The 24,264-nt window shown below is 39.9% G+C and overlaps 1 protein-coding gene across 1 annotated transcript in view; it reads right to left on the reverse strand.

Annotated features, from left to right (window-relative positions):
- Positions 1-3,040: 3,040 nt before the first annotated feature.
- Positions 3,041-24,264, reverse strand: part of LOC144615197 (uncharacterized) — a 132,277-nt gene continuing 111,053 nt past the window's right edge. The window contains exon 8 of the transcript XR_013553681.2: positions 3,041-5,958. The gene's annotated coding sequence lies outside the window, so the exon portion shown is untranslated. The remainder of the gene's footprint in view (positions 5,959-24,264) is intronic.

The raw sequence follows: 24,264 nt of genomic DNA on the forward strand, positions 1-24,264 counted from the left end.
AAAACTTATACCAGATTTTCGACTACACGGGGCAGTCGATGGAGCCCCTAAGGCCCACATTATTCAAGAGTCGACATTACATAGAACAAGTGGGAAAAGCCAATGAAGAGGAAGAGATTCCATTTGAAGAGAGCAAGAAGAGTAAATGGAGAAGGGCTGCCACAGGAAATGGGCAGACTGCATGCATTTGGAGAAGAAAGATTACTTTTAATTTAGGACAGAAGAGGGGGAAAGAATGGTAGTGGGGTACAGGTGAGCCTAGAGGAAAAGGAAAGAGAAACAGAGAGAAAATAAACAAGACACATTAAGTACATCAATGATGATAAGTAAGTGCTTTAGAGGAAAACAGAGAGAGAAGAAAAGGAATAGGGGGATTACAATGTTTAGAAGAATTTGTGCTTACGGGCCTCCTTTTTCTCTAAGAAATAGAAGGTATGTTGACTGTGGTACTGAAACCCTTGGGATGCTGTGAGGGTGAGCTTTGAAATACCAGACGGATGTCAACAAAAGTTGATAAGGGGAAAAAACAAGAGATGGTTGGGCAACGTGGAGATCCAATACAGGAGGACATAAACGTGACTGGGGCAATGAGGGAGCGCATATTCTCCAACCACATGGGACAATCCAAGATTTAGGGTCCAGGCATGGAGGGGAATGGATCCAGGCTCTGGGTTTGGCAGAGCATGTGTAGAACACAGGTAAGCTGGCATGGGAACGTGCACCAAGTGTGCCTCAGCAGAGACAGCACTTTCAGTAAACTCTGTTATTGTTCAAAAATATTTAGCGCCCCTCACCAGGGGGAGAATTATACCATCTCTAGCCCGCTGACATCCGGTTTAGCCATGTGACTTACTATCGCCAGTGAAATATGAGCAGAAGTGACAGGTGTCTCTTGTGAACAGAAACTTTAGGAGCCATGGTTATGGTTCACCATGTCCTCCTTGCCCTCTGCCATGAGTCTGGCAGTGCTCCGGAGGCAGGCAGCTCCACCAACCCAGAATGAAACATGAGAGGGACCACAGCCCACCCATGATCAATCTGTAGTTTTCTGGTTACAGGGGTCTGAGATTAGGTGGTCATTTGTAACTGCAGTATAACCTAGTCTAACTTGAAGAGTAGAGTTTGAACGCTTTAAATTAGAATGGAAAGAAGTCAAGTTAGAAGTTACTTAATTTATTAAAAGACTAAAAGGGGCTAATGGATTAGAGGCTTGGTTGTAGGCTAAGGAAGTATAGGAATAGAAGAAATAGATGAACAGGGTATGTTTATGGGAAAGGAATGTATAATTTTTTTTAACGTTTATTTATTTTTGAGACAGAGAGAGACAGAGCATGAACAGGGGAGGGGCAGAGAGAGAGGGAGACACAGAATCTGAAATGGGCTCCAGGCTCTGAGCTGTCAGCACAGAGCCCGACACAGGGCTCGAACTCACAGACTGTGAGATCATGACCTGAGCTGGAGTCAGACGCTTAACCGACTGAGCCACCCAGGCGCCCCAGGAATGTATAATTTTAAAGTGCTAAATAAAATAGTGAATGTAAGATGACCTATCCCAGGTCCCTTAACACAATAAGCATTAAGTAAGCAAAGGTCCTCCCCAAACAGAATTCTCCTGTGCCTTACCAGGCTAAGCCCTATCCAGTCAAGATGTTTATGATGCTAGGAATTAGCAGCTCTGGAATAAAAGACCCCCCAAAAACAGTCATATAACAAGTCCTGAAGCTTGACAAAAACATCCATTCTTCTCCAAACACATCTCCTACTGCATTGCACCCCAGACCACTGGTCTCCTTTTTCTTAAACACAACAGGCAGAGGTGAATAGGGTTTTCAGCTGCTGACAGTTGGACTTGGGACTAGAGACCAGATTTATCCCTTTTTCTTCCTGTGGAAGTTATGCATACTGAGGTTGTCAGAGCACAAAAGCATGGTTTCATTTCTTCATTAAACTAACAATATATATGGAGAATCTACGATATCTGGGGACATGGAGCTTACAGTCACAGGGGAAATCAACAAGATACCTAAGTGCGATACACAGAGAAGGGTAAATAACTGCTACAGAGAAAACTAGAGCAGAAAAGGAAGCACACCATACTGCGCCCCTGTTGTTGCATTATATAGTATCACTCTACGACATTCGTCTTATGTTTGGTTTGCACATTTAGTAAAATATTACAAGCATCTCTCCAGGATGAAGGTGAGCCAGAATCCACATCTCTTAATGAAAGGTACCCAGTAAAGAGTTATCCGATAGTCCCTGAGGCTTGTCAGATATGCTCAATTCTTCCACCACATTCAGCCCTTACTACTCTAAACCATGCCCACCCAATAGGGAAGAGTTTGCTGGATTCCAGCCATGAACACAGAATTGTGGCAGCTGAAGACCCATTACACTCCTACTCCAATTGTGGCCACCGTGAAAGGACCCAACCCAATGCTTCAAAGCAAGGTCTTTAACACCCTAGTGGAGACCAGTGTTTCCCAAAATGATGCAGGTACAAATGGTATTTGCTACTACATCTACAGCCCAGAAAGGTGACAACAAAAATTATTAGCAATTGAAGTTGCTGTTGTGGCTGGGAAGCAGGACCATTAAGAAACTAACACCTAATAACAACTACGCTAAGACTATCCAGACCAATTGTGGCAGATCAAATGACAATAGTAGTTGCTGTTCATGAGGACCTTTTAGGCCACCTTTTCCAAGTAACTTATTTTTACCTACTGCTAAGTATCCAGGCAGACACTGTGGCTTGGATGCTGGACTACCAGGGAGGCCCCACTCTCAGGAAATGCTCCAGACTGAGCCTATCTCAGCCATCAGGCCCCAGCACAGGCAGAAAAATGCACCTTCCCATGGCATCTGGCCACGATCCAAGACATCTGGTGGGAACACATAGGTTTCCACTTATGTGGAAAGGGGATAATTGGGGCAAGAAAATAACACCCTAAAATATAGGCTTACCTATGAGGTCACCTCTGTCCATTTGTGTCTCTGAACATAGTATGCAAAAGACTTGGTGTAGTGGGTTGAATGGTGGCACCCTAAATATCTCCTTAAATCCCAGAACCTGTGAATGTGACCTTATCTGGGAAAAGGGCCTTTGCAGATGTACATAAGTTAAGGATCTTGACACATGATCATCCTAGATTATCCATGTGGGCCTTAAATCCAATGACAAGCCTTCTTATAAAAGACACAGAGGGGAAAAACAGAGGACAAGGCCATGTGAAGATGGAGACTGAGATGGCAGTTATACAGCTACAAACCAAGGAACACCCGGAGCCACTAGAAGATGGAAGAGGCAAGAAAGGATTCTCCCCTAGAGACTTGGAGGCAGTTCGGTCCTGCCAACATGCTGACATCAGATTTCTGGTCTCCAGAACTACGAGAGAATAAATTTCTGTTATTTTAAGGCATCCAGTATATGGTAAAACATTATATCAGCCCTTAGGAAATTAATACACTCGGTAACTTTAACTTGACCCTACTCTTGATGTCTGCCTCCAAGGTAAGGAGAAGCCAGGCAGCAGGACCATTCCCAATCCTAAATTCCTCTGTAATTAACATGGTCTCTACTTCAGGTGTGCTCCCTACCACATTCAAAGTAAGGTGTCTCCCTGCACCCACCCCCACTCACCCTACAACTACCCAAATTTGGAGCAAAGTACCTGATCGTGAAAGAGGGTCTCCATCTTCATGGACTATTTAACCAATTAATCTCCAATCTTCCATTCTAACACATGCTCCAACTTGGCAAGACACCATTCAAAACTGTTCATGCAACTGTTCTCCCACCCTCCCTCCCACCTGCGCCCAGACACATGCAGGGGATTCAGCAGGTGCCCTTCTGATGCACCCCCTCCAGACACCATGGTTCTTCCACTTGCTCAGCCTCCAGAGATAGGTCATACAGCAAATTGCTCTCTTCTTCCCAAAGAATAGCCATTTCCCTAAAAATTATCATTTCTCCCTCTACCTTCTCAATGCTCCACTCCTTTTGACACAGTCCAGTCCAGAGCTAAGCACAATGCCTGGCACATAGACAGCACTCAATAAATACTTGCTGATTGAATGATTAAGATGGCTTTGGAACATCCAGGAAGATATTCTAGAGACTAACCACTGCATGAAAGAATGTTTTAAAGACTTTCCCACTGGCATTGCTGTCATTGGCCTCCTTAATACACTTGACAACTCTCTTTAGCTTGACCTTACCCTTGAAGGCTGTCACCTAGTGATGGTGAAAGCCTGTTATGGCCTCTTCCCATTGGTCACACAGGTACATGTTGTAACTTGCTTCTAGTGAATCCTTTCTGCCAAAGAGAGAGGAGTCCATGAGGTGAACAAGCAAAGATTCAAGCACAGCCCCTACCTTATACTTAGTCTTCTGCCCCATTTCTTCTTCCTCCATTTTGGCCTCCCTGCTTACATATCTTAGGTTCAGAAACTCAGAACTGTTTTTATTTAATGTTTGAACCAGCTTCTCCACCTAATGTTGCTTTCACAAGCTCTCATGCTGTGCTGTGGAAGAGAGCATCTGGATAATGCAATCCTACAGAAACAATATAGAATTCCAGCTACAACACCTTCAAGCTGTGTGACCTTGAGCGAGTTCTTTCTTTCACCTGCCAAATGGGAAAAAAGTATGAACTTTGCAGGTTCATTAGGAGGTTTAGAAATATTGAGAGGATTAGGGAACCGGCAAAGTAGCTGGAACACAATAAAATTTCAAAATATGTCAGCCATTGTTACTATTGGATCTACCTTGATATTCATATTGTAGATCACAGAAAAGAAGAGTGGCAGAGCCCTGGGCAGCCTTGCCCACTCTTCCAGCCGTGAAGAGATGAACAGGACACTTCAACTATCCCCAGATATTTCTATAATTCTACCTCACTAGACTGGGAGTGGAAATAACTGAAATCATGAGACAAGTTTGAAAAAAACTAGTTTGAAACATAGTTTAAAAAAATAACTTTCTCAGCCTTTAATTGTATCTGTTAGAAATGTAACTTTCTAGTTTTACATATCAGATGTTATTCAAAATGCTTTGTAAATTACATCAGTTGCACAACATTGTGAAAGTGCTAAGCAGCACTGAATTGTACACTTTAAAACGGTGAATTTTATGTGAATTTAACCAAAAAATTAATTTTTTTAAAAAGATGCCGGGGCACCTGGGTGGCTCAGTTGGTTGAACGTCCGACTTCGGCTCAGGTCATGATCTCACGTTTGTGAGTTCCGGCCCCGCATCAGGCTCTGTGCCGACAGCTCAGAGCAGCAGCCTGCTTCCGATTCTGTGTCTCCCTCTACCCCTCCCCCACCCATGCTCTGTCTCTCTCTGCCTCTCAAAAATAAACTAATTAAAAAAATAAATAAAAAGAGGCAGAAACTGCTGTTGTCTTCAACATCAGAATGTTGACCTGGAGATTACTTTAACCAACACAGATTCCAATTTTGTAGGTCAAGGTGGGCATCAACACCTTTTAAAAACCCCGATAGTGATTCAGATGATCCAGAGTTGAGAAGCATTTTAACCATATTAAAATATCTCATAGTAGACAAAGGAGATGAATACAGTAGAAATTTCACTTTTTTAAAAAAAGACAATTATCTGGATAACATGGTATTCTTTCTATAATTTGCTTTACTGGGGTTCCAATAAAGTTCGAACAATGCATTTACCCACGTAAATCACACTGTCCTGTGGATTTTCATTCATTTCAATTTTAGGAAGAAACATCTGCTTGAGGTCTTGGAGCAAATAAAAGGTAGGAGCAAACTTGGGAGCCATGAGGGGAAGAAAAATAATCCCCATGGCACCTCTTGGATTCTCTTCATCCAGTTCCATTCAAAAGTGTCCCAAAGCACAGTCCAATGTCCCGTTGTGTCTTGATGGGAGGTGGGCAGTGGGGATGTGTGTTTCTTCAGTTCATCAGAGTGCTGTGAGATCTGGAGAAGAGAGGGGTACAGAGGCAGCAAGGGTACTGCAGGCAGCACTCAGCTCCCTCAACCTTCCTTTCACCTTCCCCCAAGTCATTCCTTGCCCACCTCCATGTTTGTGTGTCTGGCAAATGAATGCAGACTGGACATTTCTTATTTATTTATTTATTTAACATTTATTTATTTTTGAGACAGAGAGAGTGAGAGCATGAACAGGGGAGGGTCAGAGAGAGGGAGACACAGAATCTGAAACAGGCCTCAGGCTCTGAGCTGTCAGCACAGAGCCCAACGCGGGGCTCCAACCCACAGACCGCGAGATCATGACCTGAGCCGAAGTCAGACGCTTAACCGACTGAGCCACCCAGGCGCCCCCAGACTGGACATTTCTGAAAGTGCTTGCTGCTACCAGGAAGATTCCACCTCGGACAAGAGGCTGAGACAAAGGGGAGCGGATAGCAGGAAGGGACGGTAAAGGGAGGAAACTATTGAAGCTACATCTGTGAGACGGACAGAAAAAAATAACTCTAGATTTAAAAAACAAACAAAAACAAAAAAGTGACTGGCTTCTTTATTTCTCAGATTGGAGGAAGGAACTTCATCCCTGCTATTAAGAGGTTGCCCAATTTGCTGTTATGAAAAGAAGGTGCTTCTGTATTTGTTTGCATTTCTTTTAGGGACATGATTACTACTTGGTATTACTATCCTCTTCCACCATTTTATTTCTCCTTCATCCTTTAATTGTAAACTTTCTGACTTTTCAGATCAACTCAAATAGTACCTGGCAGACTTGTTATTGCATGAATACTTATTGAATTATGAAACGGTGAGTTGGAGTGGAATAAATGAGAAGACTAGAATGTTCTCTTTTCACTGTAACAGGTTTGAAGCGTTCCTTGTGGTACATAGGAAAATGAATCCTCATACATTATGTTCTTACATTTCATGTAAGAGAAATGTTTCCCACTTTTCTCAGAGCTGATGTCATGTCCCAGCCCTATGATAATGATAATTGAGTTGGGGCAGGAGTCTGGTACCAACCAAGTTGTGATGTCTGTTCCCAGATATACAAATAGTTTATGATGTGTCTCTTGCTAATTCATATAATCTTCTTGGGTTTCCACATTTGTAAAAAATGGGGCTGAAATATATAAATTTCCTGGTCCCTTCTAGTAAATGGATGTGACATAATGTCAGAAGAGAAATTAACACTTAATGATCTTTGGTCCCAAGCATCCTCGCATTGACATTGCAGATAGGATTTTCCTCCATTTAAAGATAATTGAGAATCAGAGATAAGATAGGCCTTGCTCATGATCACACAGTTATCCAGGAATATATCCAGGGTTTGAACCCAAGTGGATCCGAACCCAGATTCTATTCCCTGCCACTCCACATGACTTCTTACCTGGGAGACTGAACTATATGAGTATAATCATTTTTATTTCGGGACACAAAAAGTCCACGTCATGCTACATTAAAACAGAGTATATTAGGCACCTGGGTGGCTCAGGCAGTTAAGCATCGAGCTCTTGATTTCAGCTCAGATCGTGACCTCATGGTTTGGGAGTTCAAGCCCAGCATGGAGCTCTGTGCTGACAGGGCAGAGTGTGCTTGGGATTCTCTGTCTCCTTCTCGCTCTCTGCCCCTCCTCCACTTTCTCTCTCAAAAAATATTTTTTTAAAAAGAAAGAAAATACAGTATATAATTAAGTATAATTTTTTCCAGTCTTCACTGGAATTTTTTAAATTGGAAGCTTACAAAGGAGCAGATACATTTTATTATTATTTTAAATGAGCTATTAAGAACATAGAATTCATCCCATTCCTGTTTCAAAATGATCCTGGTGTTAGTATCCTCTTCCCCTCTCCATCCTTATGTATGCAACTCCACTCTGTCACTCATGTTACTCAAATTTATTATATAAAATTTTTTTTTAACATTTATTTATTTTTGAGACAGAGAGAGACACAGCATGAACGGGGGAGGAGCAGAGAGAGAGGGAGACACAGAATCGGAAGCAGGCTCCAGGCTCTGAGCAATTAGCCCAGAGCCCGACGCGGGGCCCGAACTCGCAGACCGCGAGATCGTGACCTGAGCCGAAGTCGGACGCTTAACCGACTAAGCCACCCAGGCGCCCTCAAATTTATTATATAAAATTAATGTCCCCTAGGTGCAGGGTCTACAGCCAGAGAATAACCAGAGAATATTAGTTAAAACCAGAGCTTTTACATGAAAATAATCTAGTTGGCATGTAGTTATGAATGTCTTTTTTTCATGTGAAAAAACTGAGCAGACTCATGTGACAATAGCTGTACATTTAATTTCCCCACCGATTGAGAAGAGTAAGTGATTAGCCACTTAACTGTAGTAAAGGTTCTGAAACCTATTTTATTTTCTTCAGCATAACAGCATCTACACATATCTTAAAATACAATTCTTCCCATATGTTCATGTTGTCTCTGATAGGCAAGGCAGGCAAGGCCAGAGTGATAAGGAGAATGGAAAGGACAGTGGAGGTGATGAGGGCTACAAGTTTTTTAAGTGGAACAGAATGATCAGATGGACTTTTTCAAAAGCTAACCTTGCCAGCTGTAATGAGAACCAACTACAGTGGGAGCCCAGCAGCAGGAAGGAGAGGTCGACAGCACTGGGGTACAGAGACACCCCTACAGTTACCTGGAGATGAGAACAAGGGACATGGACAGGAGGGTGAGAGAAGGGCAAATCCAGAACATTGCAGACTGGGGGGATGGGCTGAAGGAGAAACCATGATAAGAAATAAGGAATATCAGAGGATATTAAAATAGAGACATTTGGGAAGTAGGGTAGGGGTTGAAATGAGGGGCACAGAATACTGAGTTTAGTTTAACATCTATTAAGATAGACATGCCTGAGCTACATACATTAGGTATTTGGACAGATGTACCAATCTCAAACTAAGGAGATCTCAGAGTTTTAAAAGACAATAAAACACCGTAGTTATAACATCAGCTTTAGAGGGGTGCCTGGATGGCTCAGTTGGTTAAGCATATGACTTCGGCCCAGGTCATGATCTCATGGTTCATGAGTTCAGGCCCTGAATCGGACTCTGTGCTGACAGCTCGGAGCCTGGAGCCTGCTTTGGATTTTGTGTCTCCCTCTCTCTCTGCCCCTCCCCACCTCTCAAAAATAAAAAAAATTAAAAAATCAGCTTTAGAGTCAAATAGACAATGGATTCATTAAAAGCTCTGCCATGACTAATTCTGTGGGATTGGACAAGATTTGGAGACTTTCTGAGCATTAACTTCCTCATTTGAAAATGATTACTCATTTTCAAATGATTTGGAAAATACTCAAATGATTACTTGATGTGGACTTAATGAGACAAGGCAGATACATCAATGAGCAAAGTGCCTGGCGTATAGTAGTAATTGTTCCATAAATGTTATATGCTATTATGACTACATAGGTTGTTGAACCATGAATAAAGGTAGGAATTGAAGTCAGAGGTTTGGAGCTGATAACCCTGGAAGTATAGGAGGGAAGATCATTAAAGGCAGGGCCTTGGGGATGCCAACTCTTGAGGGTCAGGCATAGCAGGGGCAGGCAAAAACAGACTGAGAAGACGTAGAAGCAGAAAGGATAATCAGGAGAGTGCTGTGGCCTGGAAGCCAGTGGGAGTGGGCAACAGGAGAATGAATCAGAATCATTGTATTAAGCACTTACGGATCAGAAAATTAACCATTACATCTGTTAATGAGGATATCTTTGTTCTGACCTGAACAAAGGGTACTTTGATGAGAGAACAAGCAGAAGCAGTACATAGAGATAGCATTCAGCTTTCCTACAAGTTTGAAAGCTTAATTATTAGAAATATATAATTCCAAGATAGAGAATATAATCTAGTTTAAAAACAGGAAGGGGTTAATAGTATTAACACAGCTGAAATGGATCTCTTCAGGATCTTTCCCCTCAGCTTGTGATCTTTGTTGTTTCTCTCATCTTAGCAAAAACCGCCACCACCACCACCAACACATTCTTTCTTTTTTTTTTAATTAAAAAAAAATTTTTTTTAAACGTTTATTTATTTTTGAGACAGAGAGAGACAGAGCATGATCGGGGGAGGGTCAGAGAGAGGGAGACACAGAATCTGAAACAGGCTCCAGGCTCTGAGCTGTCAGCACAGAGCCTGATGCGGGGCTCGAACTCACGGACCGCGAGATCATGACCTGAGCCGAAGTCGGACGCTTAACCGACTGAGCCACCCAGGCGCCCCGCATTCTTGACTCTATGACTGTACCTCTTTCTCTACCTCTTGCTCCATTTCTTTACCTTCAATAGTGAAACTCTTCTAGTAGTCAGTCTAAATTCCCCATTTCCAATTTTTTTTCTGTACTCTCCTGAACTCGCCCCTAGAGGATTTTCTCTCCCACCTTCTACCAAAACTACCAGTAACCCCCACATGGCAAAATCCAAAGGTTGTTTCTCAGCTCTCATCTCCGTTGACCTATCAGCAACACTTGATACGGTTAATCAGTCTCCGCTTTAAACACTTGGCTTTTAGGACACAAATTCTCTTGATTTTCCTCTTTTTCTGCTAGCCATTCTATCTGCTTTGCTGGCTCCTTACTATAATGTTAATATTGGAAAGCCCTACAGCTCGGTCCTGGACTCTCTTATTATTATTGTTATTATTATTATTATTATTTTAAATTTACACTCACCACTCAATCTAATCTAGTATCATGACCTAAAAAAATTGACATGATCCACAACTTTATTTTTTTTTTATTTTTTTTTTTAACGTTTATTTATTTTTGAGACAGAGAGAGACAGAGTATGAACGGGGGAGGGGCAGAGAGAGAGGGAGACACAGAACTGGAAGCAGCCTCCAGGCTCTAAGCCATCAGCCCAGAGCCCGACGCGGGGCTCGAACTCACGGTCCGTGAGATCGTGACCTGAGCTGAAGTCGGACGCTCAACCGACTGAGCCACCCAGGCACCCCAACAACTTTAAATCTTAACCTTGGATTGCTCCAGCAATTCCACCAGAATACTATATCAATCTTCACTTCAACATATCTACTTGAAGTTATTTTAAAAACTATAAATTTTTGAAATTCCCATCAACTAAATAAATGCTTATTAAAATTTCCAACTCTGTGGAGCTCTTTGCTAACATCAAAAAATTAAACCATTCACATGAGAGTAGTTGTAATTGGGTACCACTGATAACAAAATTTATAATGCAACCACCTACTGTTCACTTGGTCCCACTTTAAATTTATATTTTACATTTACTTGAAAATTACTTTTATAGATTTATCAGTTACATTATTTTCAATGTACAGACAATGAGGCAGCAACATCCAGGTTCACCAATTCCTTACTATATAATCCCCCAAACTATCCAGGCTCCATGCTCCACAAATTGAAAAACGCAACTGGAGGAGTGCCTGGGTGGCTCAGTTGGTTAGGTGTCCCACTTCAGCTCAGGTAATTATCTCACAGTCTGCAGGTTCAAGCCCCACATAGGGTTCTGTACTGTCATAACAGCTCAGAGCCTGGAGTCTGCTTTGCATCCTCTTTTTCTCCTCTCTCTCTGCCCCTCCACAGCTTGTGCACTCTCTCTCTCTCTCTCTCTCTCTCTCAAAAAATAAATAAGAATTTAAAAATTAAAAAAAAAACACAACTGGCTTGCTAATGAATTTATTTGCATACAAAAATGATTATGCCTTCAAGGTAGAGCCCACGATTTAACTTTTGCATAGGTTAACACTCAGACTCCTCATTTCTGTTCAATATATTACTTCCCAAGCAAAAATTCAGAATGGCAAAGACATGAACCCTCATGTTAAGCCCTCCAGCTATCAGTCTTCCCTCATGTTTCCTAAAGGGACTGCATGCATCTCTTCACATCCTAAACAAGTTCAAAAGGTTGAACTGCAGAAAGTAAAATTTGAGGATACTCAATACACCGTAAAATTGTCATGATGTTTTGCTTTGTGATATTTTGACCAGCTATTAAACCTCATTTCTCTTTGTGCAAAAAAACAAAAAAAAAACAAAAAAAAAAACAAAAAAAAAAAAACTATTAACATGGTCCCCAAAAGACACTTCTTAGAAAAAATAATATGGCAGTACAACATAGGATGCAACTGAAGTATAAGAAACTAAAAGCAAGAAGTATTTTTTTTAAAACTCTAAAAGCAACGAGACTAGTTAGGAGGTGAAAGAGGATAGAATTAATGGTAGAGATATACAGACATCTCTGAGGTAAATTCTGTAGGACTTGGAGACAAACGGATAAGGAGAAAGAGTAAGCAGGATTCTAGAACGACTTCCAAATATCCACTTGTGTGTTAATGGTGATAGATTAACAATATGAGAAATAAAGTAAGGGGAAATTTGAAAGAATGTAGGTTCAGGTTTGTTCAAGTTAAAGTTTCTGGGAGGCATCTAGGTAATAATCCATTAAGTGGCAATTTGAACATAAGGATTGAGCTCTCACTACCTGGTATGCATCCATAGCATCAAAACCATTTGCCAAGATTTTTTTTTCAGTAAGAAAAAGGAGGAACAGAAGCATCTATCTATATCTATATCTATATCTATATCTAATCTATATCTATCTATTAATGTTCATTTATTTTTGAGAGAGAAAGAGAGAGAGAGAGACACAGACTGCACGAGCAGGAGAGGGGCAAAGAGAGGGGGAGAGATACAGAATCTCAAACAGGCTCCAGGCTCTGAGCTGTCAGCACAGAATCCTACACAGGGCTCGAACTCTGAATGGCAAGATCATGACCTGAGTGGAAGTCAGACGCTTAACCGACTCAGCCACCCAGGCTCCCCAAAGCATCTATATTTAAAATAATTTTCATTCATGTCTCTCTAGTGCCCCAAAGGTATGAAACACTGGTTTCAGGTTCAAGTCAGACATTGAGATTCACAATATACTGGGCACCATATGTTAAGTTTAAAACAATGGTATTACAGTGAGATCTGGGATCTTGTCCCAGATGTGATTTGAACAAGGTATGCAACTTTTTCATCCTCATGCCAAACAGGAATACTGATTTTAAGATTGTTATAAGAATTAAATGAGGTCAAATATATTGAGATAAACACAGTTACCAGCATATAATAATGCCCCCCCATGGTATATTTGGAAAATCATAGGAATATTTGGAGAATGGAATCGATCATCCTAAAAAAGCAGAAGAGGTAGGAATTAAAGGCCAGGCCTTGCAAATGCCAACATTTTAGGAATAACAAGAGAATGACTTAAGCAAATACACTATAAAAGTATAGACAAAGAAAAACTGAGAGCTTTCCCCCTAAGGTCAGGAACATGACAAGGATGTCCACTGTCACCACTGTTATTCAACACAATGTTGGAAGTCCACACACAATGTTGTATGTCAGCAGTCAGACAACACATATAAATAAAAGGCATCCACATCAGCAAGGAGGAAGTCAAACTTTCACTCTTCACAGATGACATGATACTCTATGTGGAAAACCCAAAAGACTCCACCAAAAAACTGCTAGAACTGATCCATGAATTCAGCAGGGTCGCAGGATATAAAATCAATGTACAGAAATTGGTTGCATTTACATATACCAATAATGAAGCAGCAGAAAGAGAAATCAAGCAATCAATCCCATTTATAACTGCACCAAAAACCATAAAATATCTAGGAATAAGCCTAACCCAAGAGGTGAAAAATCTATACATTGAAAACTATAGAAAACTTAGGAAAGAAATTAAAGAAGACACCAAAAAATGGAAAAGATTCCATGCTCCTGCATAGGAAGAACAAATATCGTTAAAATGTCGATACTACCCAAAGCAATCTATATACTCAATACAACCCTTATCAAAATAACACAAGCATTCCTCACAGAGCTAGAACAAACAATCCTAAAATTTGTATGGAATCAGAAAAGACCTCGAATAGCCAAAGCGATCCTGAAAAAGAAAACAAAGCTGTAGACATCACAGTTCTGGACTTCAAGCTATATCACAAAGCTATAATTATCAAGACAGTATGGTACTGGCACAAAAACAGACACATAGATCAGTGGAACAGAATAGAGAACCCAAAAATGGACCCACAAATGTAAACTATTCTTTGACAAAGCAGGAAAGAATATCCAATGGAAAAAATTCAAAAAAGTCAAAAAATTATATAGTTTAAATGGTTAAACTTTATGGTATATAAATTATTTTTCAATAAATAATGCTTTTACCAACAAACAAACAAACAAACAAAAACCATGGAGTTGTAGTACTGGAGATTATGTGAAAATACAGCTTCCTTGTCATTGCTCCTGCAACGGTCATATTCCTTCCCTACCCTTCTCCCCTGAAGTTGCAAAAACAAATAGCTTCTTTATCCTAGAGGGCAGAAAGAATATATCCTGTGGCATCTCCATGAAACTGAGTGAAGACCTCAAGGAAACATCTATGCTCCTCAGGGAGACTTAGGACAAGTAATATCAGGACTTGGGCATGTACTTGGTACACCACCAAGCCAATACCCCTGTGGAAGGACCCTCCCACTCTGCTTCTAATCACATCCCTCTCCCTCAAGTGTCTCTGGAAGTGATAGTCAATATCTATACTCCCTAGATAGATTCATAAACATATAGATATACATGTCTGGATGACAAGCTACAAAGTGGGGAAGTTGATTATGAAGAAAAAAAAACCATGCATAATAAACAGAACTTCTTGACATATATCCTGACAGATAAAATCTCAAGGTTTCCTTAGGCTACTGCTCTGGGGATAAACATTGTGATTCTTTTATAGAGTGAGTACGTTTTCCTTTCCTAGACAAATACTGTAAATTATTTTTAAATCTTAAATATTTTATTAGATAAATAGCATAACTTCCTTCATTTATAGCGAGTCCCCTTTAAAAAGTCTTCTTCAATTTTGTCAACTTGGGACTACAAGCTCTGCCCTCTATCAATCCTCCCTCTACCCCATCCCCCCATATCACACAGTCCGGTTATATCACAATGACCTGGATTTCTGCTTAAAGTTGTACATGTTGTGATATGCAAAAGACTTAAGGTAGAAAGGAAAGAAAATAAACCTTAAGTATGTTAGTGGAGGGGAAGAATGTGGAAGGGTAGAAGCTAATATAGTCTCAAATAGCTGGATGATTTGAGGTAGTACATTAGAGGGTGCTCATCACCTAAATCATGTTTTTGTGGAGATTTACATGATTTGTGTAGATACATATATGTAAAATTTTAACGACTTTATGGCATATGGCAAATTTACTAAGTTGTTGCTAGGTATTGAGGAAAGGGAGACGGAAGGGTAGGGACTGGCAGGGCCCCCATCTACCCTAAGTTGCTCTCAGCCTTCCTTCTGCTCCTGCCTGCTTGTCCCGATATTTCACTGCTGTTGGGGACATTACCTCATTTCTTCAAAGGACGGACCAGGTCTCCAAATGAGGTAGGGCCTCCGTTGCAGCTGTCAGGCTAACTACTGAGAAGAAAAAGGGTCTGAGGAAGGAAGCAACAGTTGGCAGGAAGGATGAGGGGAGGGGAGAAAAGCCTGCAGCTGTGTCTTTGAGCCAAACTGTCAGAATGCAAATGAAAATCAGAATAATAAAAATCCAGGGCTGATCTGGATCTTTTTTCCAAATATCTGCCTCAGCCGCTACTTGGAAGTTGCCTGGTGTGTTGCTCTTTGAAACAGGGAACTTCTGCTATTGTTTACATCTCTTTGGAAAGTAATTATAAATTCTTATTTTTATTCGACTTGCAATCTTATTCCCCACACCCCTTAACTGTAAATTGTTTGACTCATTTCTTTTTCCACAGATGATGTCAAACACAATACCTGAAAAGAGACACTTTGTTCCAGACATATTTGCTGAATTGATGATGGGTGAAATCAGTTGGAATTACTCTTCCGCAGGTTTCCCAAAGCTGTCTTTTTAATCCCCAGGCAAGTCCCTTCCTCTGTGTTCCCAAGCTCTTCTCACTTCCATCATAGCTGTCATTCCATAATAAATAGTATTAAGTATTCAGTTGTGTTGATGTCTAATACCTAGATTGCACCCTAGACTGAAAGAATTCTGAAATTCTGAATTTAAAGCTCTGGGTGAGGTCCAGTCATGAATAAGTTTTAAGACTTCTCCCAGGTGAAATACAAATCAAAGACACACTGAGATACCACTGGTCAGAGTAGCTAAAATGAACAACTCAAGAAACAGATGTTGGCAAAAATGTGGAGAAACGGGAACCCTCTTGCACTGTTGGTAGGAATGAAAACTGGTGCAGCTGTTCTGGAAAACAGTGTGGAGGTTCCTTAAAAAAATAAAAATAGAACTACCCTATGACCCAGCAATAGCACTACTAGGAATTTACCCAAGGGATACAGGAGGAGTGCTAATGCATACGGGCACATGTACCCCAATGTTTATAGCAGCGCTTTCAACAGTAGCCAAATTATGGAAAGATCCCAAATGTCCATCAACTGATAAATGAATAAAGAAGATGTGGTTTTTAAATACAATGGAATACTAGTTGTCAATGAGAAAGAATGAAATCCTGCCATCTGCAGCAATGTGGATGGAACTGGAAGGTATTATGCTGAGTGAAATAAGTCAGAGAAGGACAGATATATGTTTTCACTCAGATGTGGATCTTATGAAACTTACAGAAGTCCATGGGGGAAGGAAAGGGGAAAAAATAGTTACAGAGAAGGAGGGAGGCAAACCACAAGAGACTCTTAAATACAGAGAACAAGCTGAGGGTGGATGGGAGGGAGAGGGAGAGGGAAAATGGGTGATGGGCATTGAGGAGGGCACTTGTTAGGATGAGCACTGGGTGTTGTATAGAGGCCAATTTGGCAATAAATTATATTTAAAAAAAAAGACTTCTCCCAGGTGATTCTAGCATGCAGGCAGTGTTATGAATTTCTAGGAGCCATTTCAGATAGAGGAAATATTTGTATCCATCACTGTACCCAGCAGCAACAGCTGAGTGCCTAGGATTAAGAAGATCCTCACTTATTTGTTTCATTCAATCCAGTTAATATCTCATTAGCATTTGATTGAAGATCAGTTTGCCATCACTAGGCATGGACAATACTAGGCTAGAAGAAGACTTCTCAGCCTATTCTCAATTATATAGCAATTTCACAAAGTGATCAAGAGATCTCACATGGCCTCTTGGTATTTTCACATTTATGAAATATGGGTCTAGGCTATTAAATTTCCTCCAGCCTTAGAGTTTTAAGTACTAAATGGATGTGAGCTATTTGGGTACATAGTACCATAGAAAGAGAAATCAAGATTTATTACTCTTTTCAAGTTCAACTCTATCTTATTTAAACTCCCAATAACAAAGTAGACTTTTTTCCTATATTGAAGATAAGGAAACTAAAGTGTAGTATTTGGTGACTTTGTATTTAAGTTTTAACCCAAACATGTCCAACTCGAGAGCCCAATCTTCTCTCTGACCATACAGGGCCTTTGTACCAGGGAAATGACCTAAATAAGATCTTTGCTCTGGAGATACTGTCAAATCAACAGGTGGCTACACTGGGATAGAAAACAATGTCCATCAATCCCCTGCTTTCAATGTAGGACACAACTGAAGACCAAACAACATTGATATAGTATTATAACTAAATATCATTTTTTCCCTTTTTATTTCATTCCCATTTCTATATTGAAACCTACCATAAGGGATGGATACATTTTAAATTTTCTTTATAATAAGCTATTAAGAATGAAAATTAAATTCTTCCCTACTTTGTTAAGATCTTAGGGCTTATAACCCCATGCACACCTAGGTTCACACCCCAAAAAATTATTCCATTATTCAGCCCAGGAACGACTTTCACTACAAGGTCCACAACCTTGGAACTACAATAGCTAATCATGTTCATTAAAAATTTTAAGCTCCAAAATCCCAAAGAAAGGTTTTATGAAATGATGATCAATCAAAAAGAAGAACCAATCAGCAGATATCAGCCTTTTTCACTTCTGAGACACTCGTAAGTATCCTATATGAAAGCAGTTGTATGTTTAACATTTCATTGATTGAGATATTCACAATGATAAAAATCCACTATATCTTTAGCAATACCTTGAAATTATTTTGTATGTTTTTCCTCATGTGCATACATTTAAGAAAGCAATCATTCACATACATGTGAGATAAATCTGATCAGAAAATACAGGTGCGGTCAATTGTGAAGGATCTTGGATGAATTCTATGGATATTAGTAGGCAACAAGGACTCAAGAAGCCAAGAGATATTTTTAAGCAAAGTGACAGAATCACATTGATTGGAAAGTTGGGGCACCTGGGTGACTCAGTCAGTTAAGCATCCAACTTCAGCTCAGGACATGATCTCACAGTCTGTGGGTTCAAGTCCCGCATCGGGCTTTGTGCTGACAGCTCAGAGCCTGGAGCCTGTTTTGAATTCTGTGTCTCCCTCTCTCTCTGCTCTTCCTTCGTTCATTCTCTGTCTCTCAAAAATAAATGAAAGTTCAAACAAATTAAGAAAGAAAAGTATCTGTTAACTGTGCAGGACTACCGGACTGTGTAAAGACCAGCCCAGAAAATCAATTAGGAGGCAGGAGATGTCACCAACATATATTTGCTATGACATCTGTGAACTAAGTGCTGCTAGAAATAAAGAACAATTTGATAGGGGATAGTGGAGAGGGCAGAGTCCAGGATATTTCCAGATTTGGACACCATATGGAAGATCAAATCATGAAGCAAAATAAAGACTACAAAAAGAAGGGGTTTTGTCTTGTTGGGTTTGCGGGGAAGGATAGAATTAGAATGAACATGAATTTTGAAAGACAGTAGACCTCAGTTGTTATGATACTTCAGGATTCATATGGGTCTGTGTTCAAAACCAAGGTCTGCCATTTGCTAACTATGTGAGCTTGAGCAAAATCGTTAACCATGAATCTGTTCCCTCATTTAAAAAATAGGGATAGTGATACGATACCACAGTATAAATAAAATGATGTAACATATACATAGGGCTTAGAAATGTGCTGGTGCATAACAATCTTACAATCAATTTAAGTACAATTATTATTATTATATAGATTTTCAAACCATCAGAAATGTCTGGGAGTTGAAGCCACGCAAGTTCAACTGGAGAAGCGATTTTCTACCCTAAGAGAAAAATCAAAGCAGGGCTCTATGGATATCAAGACTAGAGAAGTAGTCAAATGAGAGGGAAAAGTGAGAGAACCTCAGGAAGGCTGGTGACCTGAAGCCAACAAAGTAAGAGTTTTAACAAGCAAGGGAAGAGGTGAATATCATTCCAATTTCACTGAGTGCTGGGGACAGGTAGTGACAAATCCACTACCTTGGATTTGTCAGTGGGTCAGTATCAGTGTCCTGAAAAACATCACTGTGAAAAGAGACATGAGGGTAGCAGCAGTATACAGGAGGTGACTTTTTATCAATTTATAAGATAAGAAATTATAAAATAAATCCAAAACAGGAAGACCCTAATGCAAAGTAAGGAATGATCTGGTTCAAAAACAAAAAGGCAGAGAATCATTCTACATACCTTTTTTCTTTCCCCTCTCAGATCTACTCCATTAATAAATTATGTTATTTAATATTATCAAAATAAATCCCAAGTCTCTATACCTCTTCTCTGGTTTATGTCCAGGCTGGGTATTATCACCTTCCTGAACTACTAGTCTCTTAATTAGTGTCCTGGTTTCATTTCACTCCTCTGAGAAACAATTCTCTGTAGAGTTATCCAAGGAATCTTGTAAGTGTGAATTAGATAATATTCCCAGGCTTCAAACCATCCATTGTTTCCCACTGCATTTAAAATATAATCCCTGCTATTTACCCTGGGTCTAGGAGGCTCAAGTGAATAGACCCCCAACAATCTCTTGTACCTCATCTTCCTTTATATCCCCCACCTTGGGTACCAAATTTAGCACAATGGCCACCTTTACTTTCCTCTGGCAATGCAATTCATTCCCATCTTAAACCCTTTGCCCTTGCTGTTCCCTCTCTCTGGAGTGTTTTTTCTCGGGATCTTCCCATTCCTCCTGTTATTCTCATCTCAGCTACTATGTCATCTCCTTGGTGAGGCCTTTGACGACCTTGTCAATCGAAGTAACTCTTCTTCCCTCCTACAGTCAATTTCCATCTCTTAGCCTTTGCAGCTCTACGGCTATGTGAATTATCTTCCCAGACCAGTAGGTACCAATTCCCGGATTCCCCATTTCTCCTGGACACAGTAACACTCTGGCAGCCAGCCCACTTAAGCCCTCCCAAAATAACCTTCTGATGTACCAAAGAATGGTATAAAAGCCATGTCTAGTAGGAGCCCAGGCAATCAGAGTGGGAAACCCTGGCTGTCTTCCTTCCCAGTGTCTATATTGGAGACTAATATGCTTTTCTCCCAGCAAACCTGAGGAAGCCACAGTTGTGCCACGTCCAGGATGGGTATTCAAGCCAAACAGGTAAAGGCCTAGTCATGACAGCCTTCTGTCTCTGGCACTCCTGCTAACCAGCCACTCACTCCAAGTTTAGAACTATGGTGTTGACCAAATGTCTCCCCAGCTTGATTCTCAGAGTAAGCTCTCTGAGCAGAGAAGCCATACTGTATAGTAGAGAGGATGCAGGGTTAAATAAGCTAGATTAACCCTCTTCTGTAAAATAGCTCAATTGATGGGTTTTGTTGAGAATTTGAAAATAATGTTTATAACACACAAAATGCAGTCCCCAGAATCAGATAGAAGTTTGATAAATGGCCATTACTATAACTAAATAAGATTTACTATTTACCCTTTGAATGTATACATTTCAGTGGCGGATCAGTCTTTGTATCTAGATCTCAAAGACCTAGAGACACCCTAGCTTCCCTCCACCCCACTTCAGACTTGAGACAACTTCAGACCAGACACTTTCCTGCTTTCCAGAGAGGTCACCCACTGTTCTGCCTCATAGAACTGTATGTGGATGAGGGATATAAAAAGAAGGGCAGTTAGTAAGCAGATTATAAAACAAAACTTGTAAAAATATTTCTATCATCCCTTACCAAGGTAGATGGATCATTACTTGTAAATTTTAGGTAATGGACCTACAACTTGGAAGTGAAGGAAAAAATTCTTTATTCTCTTGGGGTCACAGTTCTGGCTAAGGATGAATAGGACTTGAAAACCATAAAACAGCAGATTCTGGAATCTTAGTCCAGAGACAGTGAGTTCATAGTTCTGGAGAGAAACCCAGATATGGGTATATTTCACATTTTCCCTGCTGACACATATGGGTATTTAAAGTATAAATCACTACAGATCTATTCTCAGAACATTTAGGAGTAAGGGCTTGGAAAGCACCTGAAAAATGACAGCAGTTGCTCAAGAGGATAGATTTTGCACACTCTCTCCTTTTTGTTTCCATACATTTCATTACAACACTGTTTATAAGCTACATTTAGAGAATATTATAATTGTTGTTTATAGAAAAAACAAAGCCTTCTGAATGTACACCAGGTAGCAAGAGAGATGGTGCCTGGACAGAAATGGCGAGGGAGAGGTGATGGATATAGACAAAGAAATGGCATCCCAAGGGAGTCTTCAATCCTGCTACCATGGCCTCCAGCTCTGCCCAGTTGGAGAGCACAGCCAAGCATTCATCCTGGTACCTGTTGAGGAAGTGCCATGGGGTGTGGATTCTGCAAGGGCAAGTGTGTTCCTCATTGACACAGGCACTGAGAAGTCTAGATGAGGCGGAATTTAGGGATGACTACTCACTGCTTCTCCTTCTGGAACTCCCATCTCATTTAAGCTGCCTACTAAGCAAAATCAACGTTTTTTATTAAGGTGAGGATATGAAAAAATTAGAACCCTCATACATTGGTGGGAGTGTGAAATGGTTTAGCCCCCATGGAAAACATTTTGGCAGTTCCTCAAAAAGTTAAATAGGAGTTACCACGTGACCCAGGAATACACCCAAAAGAATTTGAAAACATGTACTCAAAGGAGTACGTATACAAGAACGTTGGTAGCAACACTTGATAACAGCCAGAAGGTGGAAACAGATCAAAAGTCCTTCAGTGGATGAATGAACAAACAAAACTGGGGTATACACATGCAATAGAATGTATGTATGTAAATACAAATTTAGGCATAAAAAGAAATGAAGTACTAATACATGTTACAACATAAACGAACTTCAAAAACATGCTAAGTGAACAAAGCCAGACACAAAGGTCACATCTTTATAATTCCATTTATATGAAATATTCTAAATAGGTAAATCCATAGAGACAGAATGCATGCAGATTGATGATTTTCAGGGAATGGGTAATGCAGAGAATGGGGAGAAAACAATTAAAGATAAAGGGTAAGGGGTTTTACTTTGGAATGATGTAAGTATTTTAGAACTAGATAGGAATGGTGGTTGCAATGCAAATACTGTGAAGAAAAAAACTTTTAATTTTAAAAAACAAATGCAAGTCCACATCACTGTAATGGCTGTGGGGAAGAAACAGGATGAAAATACAAAACCTTATAGCAAGTATGAATTGCAAGATATTTGATTGATTAATTTGGCTATTATAAATATAATGATAATTTGTAAAGAATCAGTATTTAGTTTACAAACAAAACTGTTAACTTTTCTGTAGAGTTAACATGCAATTTAAAATGTTTTTGCAGGTTTCTGGACAAAATTGTACTCACTCTCTCACCTCTGAATCCTGTATTTGACAAAACAAGAGGTTACCAAACCCAGAAGATGGCTCAGTAAGGATGGGAAACATGTCGGGGGAGAGGGATATTTTTATGCCTATTTTACAAGGATAAAAACAACTGCCATTCGAGAGAAGTTATGTGATTTTCGAAGTATCCATCACCAGAAAAAGTTCACTAAAAATTTCAACTTTGGTTTTTCCAAATCTGGAATCCATTCTCCTACCACAAGAATTTTCTAAAATGGTAGAAGACTAGTATTTTACCTATAACACTACTAACCTAGAAGAACTGACTAAAGACAGAATGGATTTAACTAGGATGAAAAAATAAATATCCTCTCTTTTAAACATTAAATATAAAACAAAAGGAAATCATATATGCCTATCTTTTCCAGAGTGAACTCCATTCACAATTTAGAGATCCATTATACAGGCTGGGAGAGTTTATCAAACTTTTTATTTTTTTTAATATTTATGTATGTATGTATGTATGTATGTATTTATTTATTTTAAATATATGAAATTTATTGTCAAATTGGTTTCCATACAACACCCAGTGCTCATCCCAAAAGATGCCCTCTTCAATACCCATCACCCACCTTCCCCTCCCTCCCACTCCCCCCCCCCCCAATCAGCCCTGAGCCATAGAAGATCCATAATAAAATCCTCCCCTTCCAAGATAAGGCTTGGGCCAGTCGTCATCTCTCAGATTTACCCTACAGGAGATGTATACTCTTGGCCTAAATGAACGCATCTTGGCTTAGCCCAGAGAGTATTATAGTAATTAAGACCTTTTAAGATGTTGATATAGTTTGCATATAAGTCTACTAAGATCAATGCTTCTTAGCCATTCCAGTTTATGGATTACTTTTCTAACATTACAAAATTATGTGGATGCTTTCCAGGCACACATCATAGTAACTATTCTCTTGGTAATCATTGCTGACAATATATATGAAAGAATGACTTTAGAAACACTTCAAAGTAAATTCCTATCTTATTGATCACAAAGTTACACAACTGTTATCGGAGATTATTCAGTCTGCAAACAAAACTACAAGAGCATTAACTCTGAGAGTCCATGGCCTACTGATTAGAAAACACTAAACTAGATTCCCAACTTGGGTCTGAGCCTCTGGACCCTGGGCCACATTATGGCTTTCACGGGCCCTGAGCAATTTTGCCTTTGTGGATCCTTTCTCTATAAAAAATGTTAAATTTATATTTTATAATTGAAATGTTATACAGAAAAATATATTAATATTATATGTTAAAATATTTTCTTTGACCTAAATGTTCATTTTTTCCTTCTTATTTTAAAAGAAATAAAAACATGTTCATTGTGGGTCCTCAGCACTTTCCCTAATAGAGAAGCCAGCAATGCCCAGGTGTAAGCACTTCAAGGTGGTGTATATACAAAGTACTCACTAATTATTCAGTTGTTTGTTCATCAATAACTCAAATGATAGTGCTATTTTTCTCCTATCTTCAATCTGTGGTCTAAAAGGACTTCTTTGCAGTATTTGAAATGCAAGTTTGAGACAGCAAAATTCTCTCATTCATTCCCATCCTGTCAGATGTCTCCCACGATTCCTTAGGCGTACTG

Source organism: Panthera onca, chromosome A2 (genome assembly GCF_046562875.1).
Source record: "Panthera onca isolate mPanOnc1 chromosome A2, mPanOnc1 haplotype 2, whole genome shotgun sequence".
In the NCBI taxonomy this organism is placed as follows: domain Eukaryota; kingdom Metazoa; phylum Chordata; class Mammalia; order Carnivora; family Felidae; genus Panthera; species Panthera onca.